Genomic DNA, 16,290 nt, shown 5'->3' with positions numbered 1-16,290 from the left:
GGCGGAACAGGGGGAGGGACGGAGGGCCAGGTCCACGTGGAAGTGGAGAGACCGAGAACTGAGGCAGAGCCGGCAGAGCAGGGCACCAAGGTAGAACCGGCAAAGCAGGAAGCCAGGCCGGAGCAGAGAACCAGGGTGGAGCCGGCGAAGCAGGAAGCCAGGGCGGAGCAGGGAGCCAGAGTGGAGCAGGTGGAGCTGAGGACCACCACAGCAGAGCAGACGGGTCCGAAGATCCCCACGGCAGAGCAGAAGACCACCAGAGCAGGACAGAAGACCACCACAGCGGAGCAGATGGAACAGAAAACCACCACGGAGGAGCAGAAAACCACCAGAGCAGGACAGAAGACTACCATAGCGGAGCAGACGGACCAGAAGACCACCATACCAGAGCAGACGGAGCAGAAGACCACCACGGAGGAGCAGACGGAGCAGAAGACCACCACGACCAAGTAGAAGATGCCAGAAGAGCTGAAACATAGGGAACAGACAGAGCATTCACAGCCCCAATGACCGAGGCAGGCAACACAAAGGGTTCATTAACAAACTCATAGGCAGTGACTGATAGAGCTGAAAGTTCAGTTTTGGTCTCCTTGAAGATAACTAGGCAGACAGACAGTTCAAAATCAGATACATTAGGGATACAGTAGGTAATTAGACTCATGGACTGAAACTGGCAAGACAGATAGTTCATAACCGGGTCCACTGAATGTAACTGGACAGACAGTTCAAAATCAACTGAATTGGCTGGAATAGGCCTAGCAGATAGCTCAAAATCAAGGGCATTGACAGAAGCTGAAGCTGACAGTTCAGTGACAGAAACTCGACAGGAAGATAACTCACCCTCAGGCTCATTAATTAACATTGGACAGATAGGTGGTTCAAAATCAGACTTATCGCTAACAGAAACCAGATAGGTAGATGGTTGAAAATCAGCTTCATTTGTAAAGTTTGTAAAGACAGACCGTTCAAAACCAGGTGCATTGACTGAAACTGGACTGGTAGACATTGAAACTAAACAAACTAAACCGGCAGACAATTCACAGTAAGACTAATTCGTTAAAACAGGGCAGATAGTTCAAAATCAAGAGCATTAATGGTAACTGGACAGGCTGATAATTCAAAATCAGACTCATTGACTGAAACAGGACCGACAGAAGGTTCATCAGACATATTACTTGAAATTAGTGGACAGACAGATAATTCAGAAACAGATTCATGGGTTGACACTGGATGGACAGACAGTTCATTATTTAACTCATTGACTGAGACTGGCAAGAAAGATAGTTCAAAATCAGACACATTAGTTGAAACTAGACGGATAGACATTTCACAATCAACCCCCATGGCTGGTTCAGAATAGGATGAGAGTTCAGAGATGGCCTCCTCGGCTGGTTCAGAGCAGGACAAAAGTTCATAAATGGCCTCCGTAGCCATGACAGAACAAACAGGGAGTTCACAGACGGCCTCCATAGCTGTGACAGGACAGGCAGAGAGTTCACAGATGGCCTCCATAGCCGTGAAAGGACAGGCAGAGAGTTCACAGACGGCCTCCATAGCTGTTACAGGACTGGCAGAGAGTTCACAGACGGCCTTCATAGCCGTGACCGGACAGGTAGTGAGTTCATAGATGGCCTCCTTGGCCGGAACAGAACAGGACGAAAGTTAATCTGTGACTTGACTTGACTCATGAAGATCAGCTGTGACTTGACTCAGGGAAATCAGCCGTGACTTGACTTGACTCAGGAAAATCAGCCGTGACTTGACTTGACTCAGGAAAGACAGCAGTAGCATGACACGGCTTTGTTTTCGACGCCATTTTGTGAGCCCGCTCTGGTGCGGCTGCCATTACATGAGGGGACTCGGTGTCATGTTCCTCCACGACACCCACAGTAAAAGATGAGCCAACAGACAATAACGCATAGTCCAAAAATGGACTAAGTGTAGCTCGAGGACCGTCACGGATCAGTCGAGAGTTTAATGGCTGGTTAATGCCGTCACAAAAAAAATCGATCAGGACACAATCCGGAAAATCAGAATATTTAGCATTTAGCAATATTAACATTTAGTAATGTCTAGATATTCTAGAATATAGCCCTCGAGCGATTGTGTGCCCTGCTTGAGGGCTAATAATTGTCTTGCAATGTCCATACCTGGTCAGTATTTTTCAGGAAAGCCGCTGGATCCTTGTGTGGCCGAGTATTCTGTTACGGGGCGAACGAGACGAGAGACGTTCGGATCCATCTGCAGAACTTTATTTCACAACGTGGTTACAAAACAGGCAAGGGTCAGTCACTGGCAAACAGGCATATCATGGGCAAGACAAAATATTAGTCCAGTAAACAGGCGTGGTCGATCTCTGGCGAACAATGTCCAAACAGGGTAATCCAAAGGGCAATCTGAAAACACAGGCAATAGTTCAAGCGAGGGTTAAACAGAGTCCAAAGAGGGCAAGATATCCGAAAACACGCGAAACTTGACAGGACTAGAATACCAGGAATGGCTCCGTAATGTAGCTATCACTGACGTAGCGATAAGCACTAACAATACTCGGCGATCTGAACAGGATCTGAGTGGGTGTTATATAGTGTGTGTGATTGGTTTCAGGTGAGCATGTGATTAGTGAAATGGCAGATGGGAAATGTAGTCCAAGGTTACATGAAACAGTCTGTGTAGTGTGACAGTCAATATAATGGAAGGGCGACCTCTGGTGGCAATCGGACGGAAGTCCACAGACCGGATTCGTGACATTTACAAAGGGAATGTGGAAAGAAAGTCAAACACCCTTTACAAAAAAAGGTAAAACAACGATGTCGGATGATTTTGAAGTTGCAGGAGGAAATGGAGTTTTACGCTCTACTCTATCTTTTTGAACCGAAGTACACTGATGAAAAACTAACCACGCGTGACTTTTCCAATGTGATTATGCAATGTGTGAAGACGCGCATGCGCATCGCGAGAATTTGTGTTTAAAAAATATATAATTTGTAAAAATATTAAATTATTTTTTTTTTTTAAGAAAATGGCTAATTACTCTACTAGATAAGTAGAGTAGATCGTATAGAGCCCTTAGAAGCTGCACTGAAACTGCAATTTGGAATTTCAATCCATTGGCCACCATTGAATTCCATTATATGGAGAACATTCCTGTAATATTTTCCTTTGAGATTGAAGAAAGAAAGACATGAACATCTTGTATGATATGGGGGTGAATACATTTTCAGTAAATTTTCATTCTGGAAGTGAACTACTCCTTTAATGTGTCGTGACAGATTGCTGTATTGCCTCAGTACAGTACAAGCGGCACGTGATCTGATCATCTCTTCCTAAAATAAATATGATTGAACATCAGAAGGTATTTTGTTTCAATCACAGATAGACGTCAATACACACCATTTTTCGAGTTCAAGTCCACCGACGTTAAACTACTCTCCTGTCTGGTTTGTTTGTTAGACAAAATAGCAGATTCTGCATTATGACTGGTCAAATCGCCTGTCAATCAAACTCCCGGTGAAGAGTCAATTTGTATGATTTTGTATAATCTCGTTTGTATGTTTCGATATTTTAAAATATTGGGTTGGAGCTCCACATGACTCTTTTGTCTCACTGTTTAAAATGATTCTTTCCTATTAAATTAGGGACTTTTTTTTTGTTTTGCCAAGTCAGAAAATCATTAAATAGATGTATTGTCATATTAAAGAAGAATGTGTCTTCAGCGTCTGTTATTATTGTTATTATTAGTATTATTATTAGCCTACTATAGCTATGGCTTCCAGGAATCCACTTAAACTCTGACATATATTTGCTGTCGGAGCCACTTGAATTAATATATTAAATTTAAGAATAGAACGGCGAGCTAATGGCTGCCGGTAGGAGGGGAAATAACAGCTGCCAATGAGAGTGCAGTTTTATGATAAGTCATTGTGTCATATCCAGATGTTGCCCCATTTATCCAACATCTGCATGACAGTAAATCAATATCCCACTCGATACGAAGCGAGCAACAAACAAACCCTAAATATGCCATTCATGCCATTTTTCACTGTAGTCCGACTCTTAATGTCATATGCGGTATAACAATAACTCTGTCCTTCGCTTTACTGAAAATGTATTACTCATAGCTATAAAAGGCCTCATAAACTTTGCAGCTGCCAGCACACTATCTTTGACTCTTTTTAGATTAGTACAAAATGTCTTTGGTGGCTAAGTTTAACTAAGTGTTTAATTAATAGTCATGTAATGTTCCTTAGGGAGGTTTCCCCCTAGTTTTAAAGCTAAATCAACTGTCCATTCTAATTAAGTCAGCTAATCAATTTCTCTACAATAATCAATCGGTTCACTGCATATGGGAAACCTAATGACTTCTGGGATACTAGAAGTAGCCTCTGGATGTCTAAGCTTGATGTTTTTAGCGACAACCTAAAGGAAGTCAAGACCTGAGTTGTAACACCATTGGTTTAATCAATCAGAAATAAGACACAGGGGGTGAATTATATGAGCACCACCATCCCGAGGTAAACAAAATAACTAGATACATATCATATCATAACACATTTAGGTCCTACTTACTCAATGTTTTAATGTGAGATATGGTCATGCATCTAATGGCCTTTTATTGTTACATTCCACTCCACTCTATTTTAGTGTATTCAATGACAAAACATTTTTTTATAATACAGCGGCACTGAAACGTAATGTAAAACAACGTACAAGACGTATATGACTAATAACATGTAATTGTACTTCGAACATCCTGAATATGTTGACAGCAACAACAACATAATGGGAAATGTAGTTTTGTGGCGCATTAGACTGCGCTCCCGCGAGAGCTTAAAAAACTACGCTTCCCAAAATCCCCCACACAGTCAGTGTCTCCTCCTCGACACGGAAGGTGAGTGCATGTGTTTTGTGTGGACGGTGTGAGATGTAATTTGGGTGGTGTGATCACGGTCTCTTTAAATTCGTGTTTAATAATACGCATGTGGTGTTTATGTAAATGTATTGAGGTGATAGATGGTTTATGTCACGAACTATGTCAGCGCGTCAGGCGAATGTAAACATTACTCGTTATTTTTGTGACAGCGTCATGCAAATCAGTAGTTGCATTTGATGCTCGGAAAATATGTCTTGCTCAGCAGTATGAGGCAATGAGTTTAATGGAAATAATCTCATAAATTCAGACATGCTAAGGCTAGAGTGAAAAACGTGGTTAAATGTTGAAATGTCAGTCTATTATTATTTACTATTAAAATAAGGCCTTATGTATACTGTAGAAATGTTTTGTTCCTTATCAAACGACTATTCATAATTAATTATTTTTGCTGTTATTTATGTTATATTATAATAGGCCTATATTATTATTTTTGTATTATTTTAAATTATTGTTAGTATTACTACTATTAATGTTGTTTTTTTATTCCATAGTATTAATAAAAGGCCCCAGTAACTTTTGATCATTTTTTTTTAGTTTGTCCCATTATTAAACAATCACCCCAAAAGCCTTTAATGTTGTACCTAAGACATTTCCATTTGCTAATACAATAACAAATTAAAGACATTTATATTTTAAATATATAGGTTTAAATGTACTTCTTGTACCTTGATTTTACTAATTAGGACATGTTCCTGAACATTTTTCCATTCAACCAAAAGGTTATAAGGTCAAGTTTAGGGTTGGTGTTTGTTCCAACAGTTTTTGACCAATGAATTTCCATGATCCTCCTATATATACGAACTTGATAAGGTAATTCAAATTCAAATGAATTTGCTAATGAATCATTTAGACTGATTTGTGAATCTTTAATTTAAAAGAGTAAAAACACTCACCAGTCAGAGTCACTGTTGGTTGCAAGCAAGTTTTACTTTGCACAAGCAATATTTAGAGCATAAAGAGCATAAAGAGACAAATGGATTCATTACAGGAATTTCCATACATTTCAACATTATTAATCATTCTCGTTCCAATTGCAATGACTTTGCCAGGTTTAGAAAACATCGTTTTAAGATTTCCTGCTAAACCTCATCACCCTGGCTCATGAATATGATCAGGTTTTAAACCAGGTGGTATATCCTTCATTTGCTAGTTGTTACCCACTTTTGATTGACTGTTAAATGCAATCATGACATGTATATTGTGATGTGTGCTGTATCATGATGTAGTCAATGGTACCCAGCCCCACTTTATATGTAAAGCCAAAAAAAAACAACCCTTATTGTGAGTGCAGTTTTCTGGTATACAGGGGGCCAAAAGTTAGAGAATTTAAGTGTGACAGTGGGAGCAGAAGGTGGAACCGGGTGTCCAGCTGCATTTTTCATTAGAGTAACTTGATTAAATGTATTTTAATTACCTCTATCTCAGCGGTGCGGTTGAGATATGTCACATGGCTCCTTCTTTTAATGTCTGCCATCTGTCTAGACGCCCTGAGAATATAAAGAGAGAAATGGACCCCGAAATCTCTGCCTCTCACCTCATCTAATACTCTCATGCCCACTCATGATGAGTAGTTCCTCCAGAAGCCGTTTTTTTCCAATATTGACTTTTCTTGCCACAATATGATCCGATCCAGTTGATATCTTGACATCGATGGAAAATATCTGGATGTTTGCATCCTGTGGTAACTGTGGCCTTCTTATTTAATGGCAAAACTGAAACCCTTAGAGATCCTTTTCAGCTGAAGATCAGTCTCCACGTCCGGCTCATGCCAAGGCAAATGAGTAGATTAAGTGAATAAAGTGGTGAAATGTGGCCTCGGTGCTCTTTGACTCTCTCTCGGAAGCGGTACGTGGAGATTTGCAGACAGATATGTATAAAGCAGGAGAGCGGGCATCAATTATGCACCTTTCATTCATGCCACAGCAATACCTAATTGATTTGATTCTGTTTGCTTCATGTATAATTGATTAGGCACAGATCCTGTGTGTGGCTTTCAGACACTGGATGTTGGTGACAGGTAGGCCTTGCGTGATGCAGCTTTGAGATGGGACAGATCTCTTGTCTGTCATGATTGCATTTGGTCTCTTACTGGTCCAAGTCGAAAGAACCCAACCCAAGAGTCTATGGCCCACTTTACTCCTGGCATTGATATGTTTTTTGCATGTGGATAGTACAACATCTGGACATTTTCTAACCACATTGATCGGGTCTGTTTACAAAGAGCAATAAAATACAATAAATTGGTCAATAATTAAAAGAAAATGAAGTCATATATTGTTATATATATATATATATATATATATATACATACATTTTTTGCAAGTACCCTTTAGAGCTGCATTTGTTGCCTAGATTGGAGCTTATTATGTGATTTCTGTCTTGTTATTTTTCTTTCTTTTTTTAGTACTCTGACATCAGCAGTGTCTTTCATTCCATTCAGTTTCGCAGAGTGTTGCCTCCATAAACAGCTAAAATACAGACCTTGACAAATATAATTATTTTAAAATGTGATTTTAGTAATGAGAGCAATTTAATGGAAGAAAATTAAATCAAGCATTAAAAAATGCTTTCATAATGTTTGCAATAAGGAGTTATGTGAAACTACAATATACTGTGTGAAAATGTGGTAAAGCCAGATTTAAAAATGTATGAATTTAATTGCATTATCATCTAATGCAAACAAGTAATGTCAGAGATTTTCTCAGCGTTATCCTTACCTTATTTAAAATCATTTAAATAATAATAGTAATACTAATAAGTCAATTTATCAGATTTTTCTTTTTAACTTATTGACTTATTTTTCCCCCAAAACATCTGAAACTATCATATGTAGGCTATTCAAGATGTAAGGAAATATGTTTGAAGAACATAAGAACGTGGCATGTGTGTTTTCATATGACGTTGCTAAAAAGAACATTATGTTGTGTATTTGGTGTAATGCAATGTGTTTATGCGGTTTAAGGTTAAAAAAACACATTATTTTCCACATAATGTACATTATTGTTGCTCCTCTATGCCCCGCCTTTCTGAAATGCGTCGATTTTTACAAAGCTCATCGTTCTGAAAAGCGAGGTGTACGCTGATTGGCCAGCTATCCAGTGTGTTGTGATTGGCCGAATACCTCAAGCGTGTGACGGAAATGTTACGCCCCTTAACATACTGTGATGCCGTCTCCCGGCACGACGAGACAAAACCAATAAAACCCATTACAAACGAGGCATTTGTTGCATCCAGTGGGGACATAATTACTGATTATAATGACTTATACTGTGTTTTTACACATTGCGTTGCGTATCGCGTTGCGTTGCGTATCGCATTGCGCCGCGTAAACATAAAACCATGTCTGCATTTGTGATCGGAGAAACGACAAACAACAAGCGCTAATCTACACTGCTAAGAGTTGCATTGATAACGCATTACAAGTAACACAAGTTACATTATCAGATTACTTTTTAAAATAACTAGTAAAGTAATGCATTACTTTAAAATTTTCAAGGAAATATCTGAGTTACTTTTTTAAATAAGTAAAGGAAAACTTTGTTTTCCCATTTATTCACTGACTCCTCTCTTGTCCCTGTGTTGAGAGAAATTATGAATGAGGTGCAGAATAAGTTGCCAAAAATATAACTGGCTTTTTTTTCTTTTTATTAAAAAACAAATAAGCAAGCCCAGCCCATGTGACCAAACTTAACGTGAATGCCTTACTTGCATTACTTTCCATAAAGAGTAACTAAGTAACGCAATGATTTACTTTTTAAGGAGTAGCGCAATATTGCAATGCATTACTTTTAAAAGTAACTTTCTCTGACACTGCTCATATGTGTCACTATAACCTTCCTAACTTGCTGTTTTTGACACTGACTGTTTACAGAAGTGCACCAAAACAGCTTTGGGTTTCTTTTCTTCTCTTCACAGCTTTTCCCAAAGTCCCCGCATGTACCCTTGATTTCAGTTGATAGGATGGCTTCTATGCCCTGACCTTTAAAGGTGAAAGGCCCTGCTCAGTCAGTCCTTCCCCTCTCGGTGGGAGATGCGAATGCTTTGAGGAAACTAAAAAGAGGAGTGTTTATTATCGATGACAGAACATACACACCCTTGAAGCTCTGATTCTGTCACCGTGTTCTCGTCAGGGTGGCTTGGGGTTCAAGAGCACTAGTCTGGATCAGAACGGCTACTCTGACAGCGTGGCCCGGGCCAGAGGATTCATTCTCAGTACAGAGGTCAAAGGTCAGCCTTTCAGAGCAGCGGGGGGAGGGCCGCCAGAACTCATACTGGAATATCAACTTCTCTCTGCTGCAGACTTTTCTTACATTTACATGAAGGCGATTGACTTGAGGCATATTTCTGCATTTCAGGTTCAAAGAGAGTGTAACTGTTTTTTTTTTTTGGGTAGAATGAAAGAAGGTGAATGCGGAACTTCATATTGCAAATGAGTTTTGCCTCTGCTCTATAAGGTATCCAGTCATCTGGAACTGTTTTTTATTCATTAGTGGTGTTTGGTATGGCAAGAATCACTATTAATATTGCTCTTAATTAGGGTTACGGATTTGGGTCAGACTTTTAAAAGCATTAACCACATTTGGAGGTGGTCTTGTAGGGATTTTGAACAGATTTGAAGACAACATAAATGCAAATGTGCATTCAACTACGTATTTAATATGTAACGAGATTCTGGTGCAAATAGTCATTCCTGGTTTAGTTTAGCATTATTAAAAATTATTGGCCTTTTCTTTTCCTTCTGCTCTCACGATATTAAAAAGACAATAGATGCTATAGGGCTGAAAAATAGCGATTTCTTGATTTTACTTGATTCTAATTTTAAAGGGATATTTCTCCCAAAAATGAAAAGTACCCCATGATTTACTCACCCTCAAGTCATCCTAGGTGTATATGACTTTCTTCTTTCAGACGAATACAGTCGGAGTATTGTAAAATATGTCCTGGGCTGGCTCTTCCAAGCTTTATAATGGCAGTGAATGGTGGTCAAGATCATAATCTTGATGAGCCCAGAATCATTTGCAGTCTCCTCTTGGCTTATATCGAAATCCTATTACACATTCATTATATTTTGATTTGTTCGTCAATATTTAATGCATGTTTGGATAAATCTGTCATGAAACAAGTTAATACATCCACTGTTTTAATATTTGTCTTTCAATAACAAACAGTAGTAGAAAAACGGTTATATAATTTAAAAGCTAATATAATACATTTTTATTATATATATTTTTTATTATAAAAATGCTTTTTGTACAGTTTACATGTTTGTTTTACAAGGAATGTACCAACACCCCCTGGCAGGGTTTATTGTATAGTTTATAGCATTAGTTGGGAGATCTATTTTTTTCTTGGAAAAAAAGTAGGCTACTGTACCTATATATTGCTATACATCATCACGTTTTCTTTAGTAGAAAGCGTCTTATATTTGATAGTGCTTCTTTTCCAGTGCTTGAGCGATTTACTACAAACTAACAGTAAATCACTTACACTTAACCAACCCATGTTTAATAACTCCTACAATAATGAATAGTAGAATATTATTAATAATCTGGAATTAATTGCGTTTTTTTCTCCCGGACAATGCATTTATCTTGTTGTGCAAATTAGTTTCATAAAGCAAAGACTGAAATGTCAGTTATCAGCGTGGTGATTAAATGTACTGTTAAAATATATTTATTTTATTGTGTGAGAGCCATGTCTTTAGTTTTAGCACACTCTTTTTTTTTTTTTTGCATGCAAATCCAATTTTACTTTCATACTTTCAAGTTCTGCATGATATTCAGTGAGAAAAAGATGGCGAATGGGACTTGGTTTTTACCATCAAGAAATGATTGGATTATGGATGTCTGTCTTGATATTTCAATTCTGGCTTATTCTGATGAGCCCAGAATCATTTGCATGCTATTTCACCATTTTATACTATTTTGTCTGAAAAGATAAAAAAATGAAATGCTAGGAATAATAATGTACAGTATGAAAATGGATATACTTTTTTTTTTTTTTTAGTTTTACTGAAGATGAACAGTGTAATTAAATGACAGCAAAGTTAATTTAAAGGTAAATATAGGCAGAAATGAGCTTTTACACAATTAAATATCCAATACAGATCAATTTAAAAAATGTCTGATTTAATCGTATAGCTTATATGGTAGACATATTATGCATTCCTAGATTGTTGAATTTTGATGCAATATTTTGACGATTTATGAGCAAAATGAGTCATTTCTGATTTCATGTTGTTGCCTTTAATGTACCGTAGTGGGCTGGTGCTCACTATCTGTCAGTAGCTCTTTGTGTTTGTTGTTGTGATGCCAATCCCAGCATGAGGCTAAGTGGATGGTGGTGACAGTGGCAAAGCTACAAAAACAACCAGCTCCATCTTTGTTGAAGTGTTCCTGTAGATCTCCTTTAATCCTGCTAAATACAAAGAGCTCCCTTCCTAAATCATGTCAACACATGGACAACTCTGGTTTCCTCAAGTCAACAGCAGATATATGTGTTGCCGGTTATATGTTGGGAGAGAGAGCAGCAGATGAATAGCGTTGTCAATCTGATGGTCATGGTGAAAGGGATTACAGGGTCTTGAGGGACTAGTGGACCACTGGAAAATGATGGAAGTCCACAATCTTTGCTTGTCCTTTAGCCAGCGGACATGAAGAAACCAGCCAATCCTTTTAAACCGCGCACAACTCTAGTGTATTTTTATACAACATCTAAAATATCATTACATCTCCAAATGTGAAACAACCGGGGTATATTTCTAGCGCTGTGACTTCCTGACCTCTTTCATTGTATCTGTTCATTGCATCATTTTTGTGTTGTCCCTTGAGTTGTGCCTGATCTTTGGGTTTCATCAGAATATTTCATTCTTAGACATGTTATATGACTCTGGGGGAAGGGCAGTTTTGTGCTACACTTATTCACTGGTTTGTCTTTGTCCTCTATATAGCGTAACTATTTTAGTCACTTGAAATTATTACAGATATGACCTTGGTTGGGGAACAAAGACAAGACTTAAAATCTTAATGGAATTATGGGCTAATAGGAATATTTCTAAATTAGGAACAGGAAAAGCATTTCTTTACTTTGTTGCAGGGAAAGTTTTTAAACCCATGGATTTCTCAATAGAAAATAAGTGCCCATAATAAAGGAAGAAATAATGGTAACACTTTAGTATAGGAACCAATTCTCACTAAAAAGTAGTTGCTTATATGCATACCTGGCTGTTTATTAGTACTTATTAAGCACATATTATGCATGACCATATTCTACATCCCTAATACCCAATACCTAAACTAACAACTAGGGCTGGATAAAAAAATATCGATATCTCAATATTAATCGATTCTCATTTTTACAGAACGAGATTGATTCTTAAATCCCAAGAATCGATTATGCCGAGTTCACACGGCACGATTTTCAAAGACGTCACATCACTGTTGGTTTCTTTCCCACACAGTGACGTAGACATGTGGGGGCGTGTTTAAACAAAGCATTTTTGGAGGGCGGGGAAGAAAGGGCTCTTTGGGTTTGAGACTTTAGTCTTTGCAACTAGGGATCTTATCTATTCACGAACAGCTTGCAACACTCCAAAGAGAAAGGAAAACTTGAAATCGCATCATATAACCCCTTTAATGTTTTCCTGGGCTTTCTGTTTCAAGATTCAGGTACTTGCGTATTTACAGATAAGGACATAACCATAAAAAGTAAGGGAAAAAAAAACAAACAAAAAAAACATCTCAAATACAATAAGCACATGCATATACAGTAAAGATCTCATGTTCTGGATTTTTTTCCGCAGCAGCTCTTAAAGTAATCTGTATCAGCAGATATTGGCTATTTGATTCACAATAGGAAGAATCGCCGACAGGGCTGTTTTACTACTCAAAACTAGCCTGAAAATAGCCCAATTGCTTTCGAGGGGTCCCCCAGTTCGGTGGTAAAATACACATTTTTTTTGGCGGGGTTCTCCTGGTACAATTCACATTCCAGGGCCTAAATATCACGTTATTGGGGTCACTTCAACCTGCTGACATAAAAAACATCCGGCGGCAATCGCGGATTTGGCAACACTGGTCCGCAAGCTACGTTTCATATAACTCCTCCCCGAACTTCCCGCTGCCCTGTATCTTGGTCTCTCATTGGCTGTAGGTCATCGCCGATGTGTTTCAGTCAGAACTCATTTCACACAGCGTGATTGTGAATCGCACACATCTGAATATTTGGGTTGAACTGTTCTGGAACAGTGTTGTAAATGCTTTCGCAACGAAACACACAGCGTCTTCACGACATGGCGGCAGCAGCAACAATAAAGTTACGCCTTCTTTCTTTGCGTGAACATTTGGGCGGCATTATGCAAATCTTCCCATATCGTGACGTAGACATGTGGGGGCGTGTTTAAACAAAGCATTTTTGGAGGGCGGGGAAGAAAGGGCTCTTTGGGTTTGAGACTTTAGTCTTTGCAACTAGGGATCTTATCTATTCACGAACAGCTTGCAACACTCCAAAGAGAAAGGAAAACTTGAAATCGCATCATATAACCCCTTTAATGTTTTCCTGGGCTTTCTGTTTCAAGATTCAGGTACTTGCGTATTTACAGATAAGGACATAACCATAAAAAGTAAGGGAAAAAAAAACAAACAAAAAAAACATCTCAAATACAATAAGCACATGCATATACAGTAAAGATCTCATGTTCTGGATTTTTTTCCGCAGCAGCTCTTAAAGTAATCTGTATCAGCAGATATTGGCTATTTGATTGTTCAAGTATATCGATATAAAATTTGAAAATATATTAATGCTGTATTCATTCTGTACATGTGTAGACCCAAAACTTTTCGGTTATACGGTTAAACTTTATATATTATTGACACAGTTGTGTGTTTATCGACTACATTAAAAGAATTTGTAACAGTGCCCATTCAAATCAGAATTTAGATGTTAAATTGCTATTTAATGTTCTTTTGTACGGTATAAGCTTTCCATTTGTCTGTCCAGTTATGTCCATATAGAGAATAGTAGCAGACTGCATTGTCATATTTGTGCATTATTTCTTGCTGCTGGTGCCAGTGTCATGCCACAGTGAGCAATGACAGGAAGTATCAGCTCCAGTAAATGCCACTTTACTTTATCACATCAAGACTGCATGACCGCAGGCAATAAATGCAGTGCTTTCATAATAACATTCCTTAACATGAATTCATTACTTATTTGATAATGGAAAAACATACTAATTATATTGATAATATATTAACTGAAATGTAATGCAAATATGATCTGACCAAATTAGGCCATAGGGTTGAGTAAATACCGCTGCTCTTAGCCTTCCGCCTGAGTGATTGAATAACTCATTTGGAGGGAACGTGGGCAGGGATTGCGTTGTGCTGAGTGTGTGTTGATGCTGATAGGACAGGACTGCTCTCTCCATTAGAGGACCTGTATTTTCTCCCTACACCCCCATGGACGGTTCCTGTCAGCTGCTAATAAGTGGAGCTGTTTTTCATAGTTAATGGTTTGTTAATGGCGAGAATTGGACCTTAAAATAGTGTGACCGAAATCTTATTAAAATCTAGTTTAAGTTATGTGCCTTGGAAATGTAGGCCTACTCTTTGAATTTATGTTGGTTCATATGGTTTTGATCAACTTTAATACCATTCTCAAGAGATGTTTCATTTTAATAACTCCTTGTGAAATTATTATTATTATTATTATTATTAAAAAAAAAATAATAATAGTGAAATATATTTAAGGGTAAAAAAAAGTATTGTTTAAAGGGATTTGTTCACCCACCATTCATTCGTTCATTCAAGGTTTGATCTGAACTTCAAACACAATTAACACCCAAACAATGACATCTTTTCTGGTTCTTATTGAACACAGGGTGTAAAACATTTGCAGTGCAGGAAGGAAAAAGTAGAACTCTTGGATTTCATTACTGGTTGACCCTTCTTTGGCAGCAATAACTTCCTCCAAAGATTTCCTGTGATTCAAACCTGAACATCAGTCAGGAGGGATTTTGCACCACTATTTTAGCAGTATTTTGGGGATGTCTGGTGTGAACTTCCCTCTTGAAGTCATGCCATAATTTCTCATTTAGGTTGAAGTCAAGACTGGTCACCTCTAAAAGCTGTATTTTCTTCCTATGAAGCCTTTCTTAAAGGGGTCATATGACTGCTGAGTGTGTGTTGATGCTGATAGGACAGGACTGCTCTCTCCATTAGAGGACCTGTATTTTCTCCCTACACCCCCATGGACGGTTCCTGTCAGCTGCTAATAAGTGGAGCTGTTTTAAAGTTTAGATTAGTTTGTTGCAGTTAGGAGAGACGCAGCCCTAGGATTTTGAAACCAATGTGAGATCTCATGGTACATAACGTGAAAATGGAAAAATGTGAAGACATTTAGACAATAGATTTGGATAATAGATTGTGTAGTGCAGAATCTATTATATGTTTGGTTTTGGTCTATGGATATTTTCAGCTGCTTGTTATTTGTAATTAAATTGAGGCAGGGTTGTTTAATATTAACTTTAAGGGGCTGTTCACCAAAAAATGAAAACTGTCATTATTTACACACCCTCAAGTTGTTCCAAACCTGCATGGATTTCTTTCTTCTGCTGAACACAAAAGAATGTGGGTAACCGACTAGTTTTCACACTGACTTCTATAGTATCCCCCCCCGCCCCCCAACTATGGAAATCAATGGGAATCAATAACTGTCCAGTTACTGACATTCTTGACAATATCTTGTATGGCAAAAGTTGTGTTAACAAACATTTTCTGTCAATTCCTGCATCTCCTTTCTTTATGAACACCTTAGTGAAGGTTCAATAGGGTTTGGAAACAAAGAAAAGTTTTTAAAACATTCTCCTTTGAAAAACTGAGATTTCAGTCATGATTTTTTTTTTTTAATTGGCCAAACAAATCACAAGTGTCTACTTCTTTTTCGTATTGAGAGAGCAAGACTGCAACACAGTACATGAACCACTCAATCTGTGGCTTCAAGTATATGATTGTTTGCAGTGTAACCACAGTGTTACATACATTATTTGAATGTAGAAATTATGTGCACATGTCAGTGTGACAGTTGCTTTGTGAGAGTTTTTTTAACTCCTGCTCTTTTGTGCTCTTTCTCTTTAAATTTCACATTTATTGTAGCATCTCCACTTAACCGGAAGCATGACTACTGTTAGTTACGGTACCTTTATTCCCATACAGATTGTGTCAAAGCAGCTTCAGATTCAGACAGTTCAGTGTTGGTTCAGTTCAGATCAAAAGATGTGTACACTGACATACTAGAAATTGTTATAACTTTTCACTTGGTTACACCACATGATCCTTTTAAACTTTTGTTGAACATTATTT

At 38.1% G+C, this 16,290-nt stretch overlaps 1 protein-coding gene across 1 annotated transcript in view; it reads left to right on the top strand.

Annotated features, from left to right (window-relative positions):
* Nucleotides 1–4,857: 4,857 nt before the first annotated feature.
* Nucleotides 4,858–16,290, top strand: part of fhit (fragile histidine triad diadenosine triphosphatase) — a 274,950-nt gene continuing 263,517 nt past the window's right edge. The window contains exon 1 of the mRNA XM_016566563.1: nucleotides 4,858–4,888. The gene's annotated coding sequence lies outside the window, so the exon portion shown is untranslated. The remainder of the gene's footprint in view (nucleotides 4,889–16,290) is intronic.

This window comes from Sinocyclocheilus rhinocerous, unplaced genomic scaffold (genome assembly GCF_001515625.1).
Source record: "Sinocyclocheilus rhinocerous isolate Xijiao unplaced genomic scaffold, SAMN03320098_v1.1 scaffold1864, whole genome shotgun sequence".
In the NCBI taxonomy this organism is placed as follows: domain Eukaryota; kingdom Metazoa; phylum Chordata; class Actinopteri; order Cypriniformes; family Cyprinidae; genus Sinocyclocheilus; species Sinocyclocheilus rhinocerous.
This window is presented reverse-complemented; position numbering and strand designations above follow the sequence as displayed.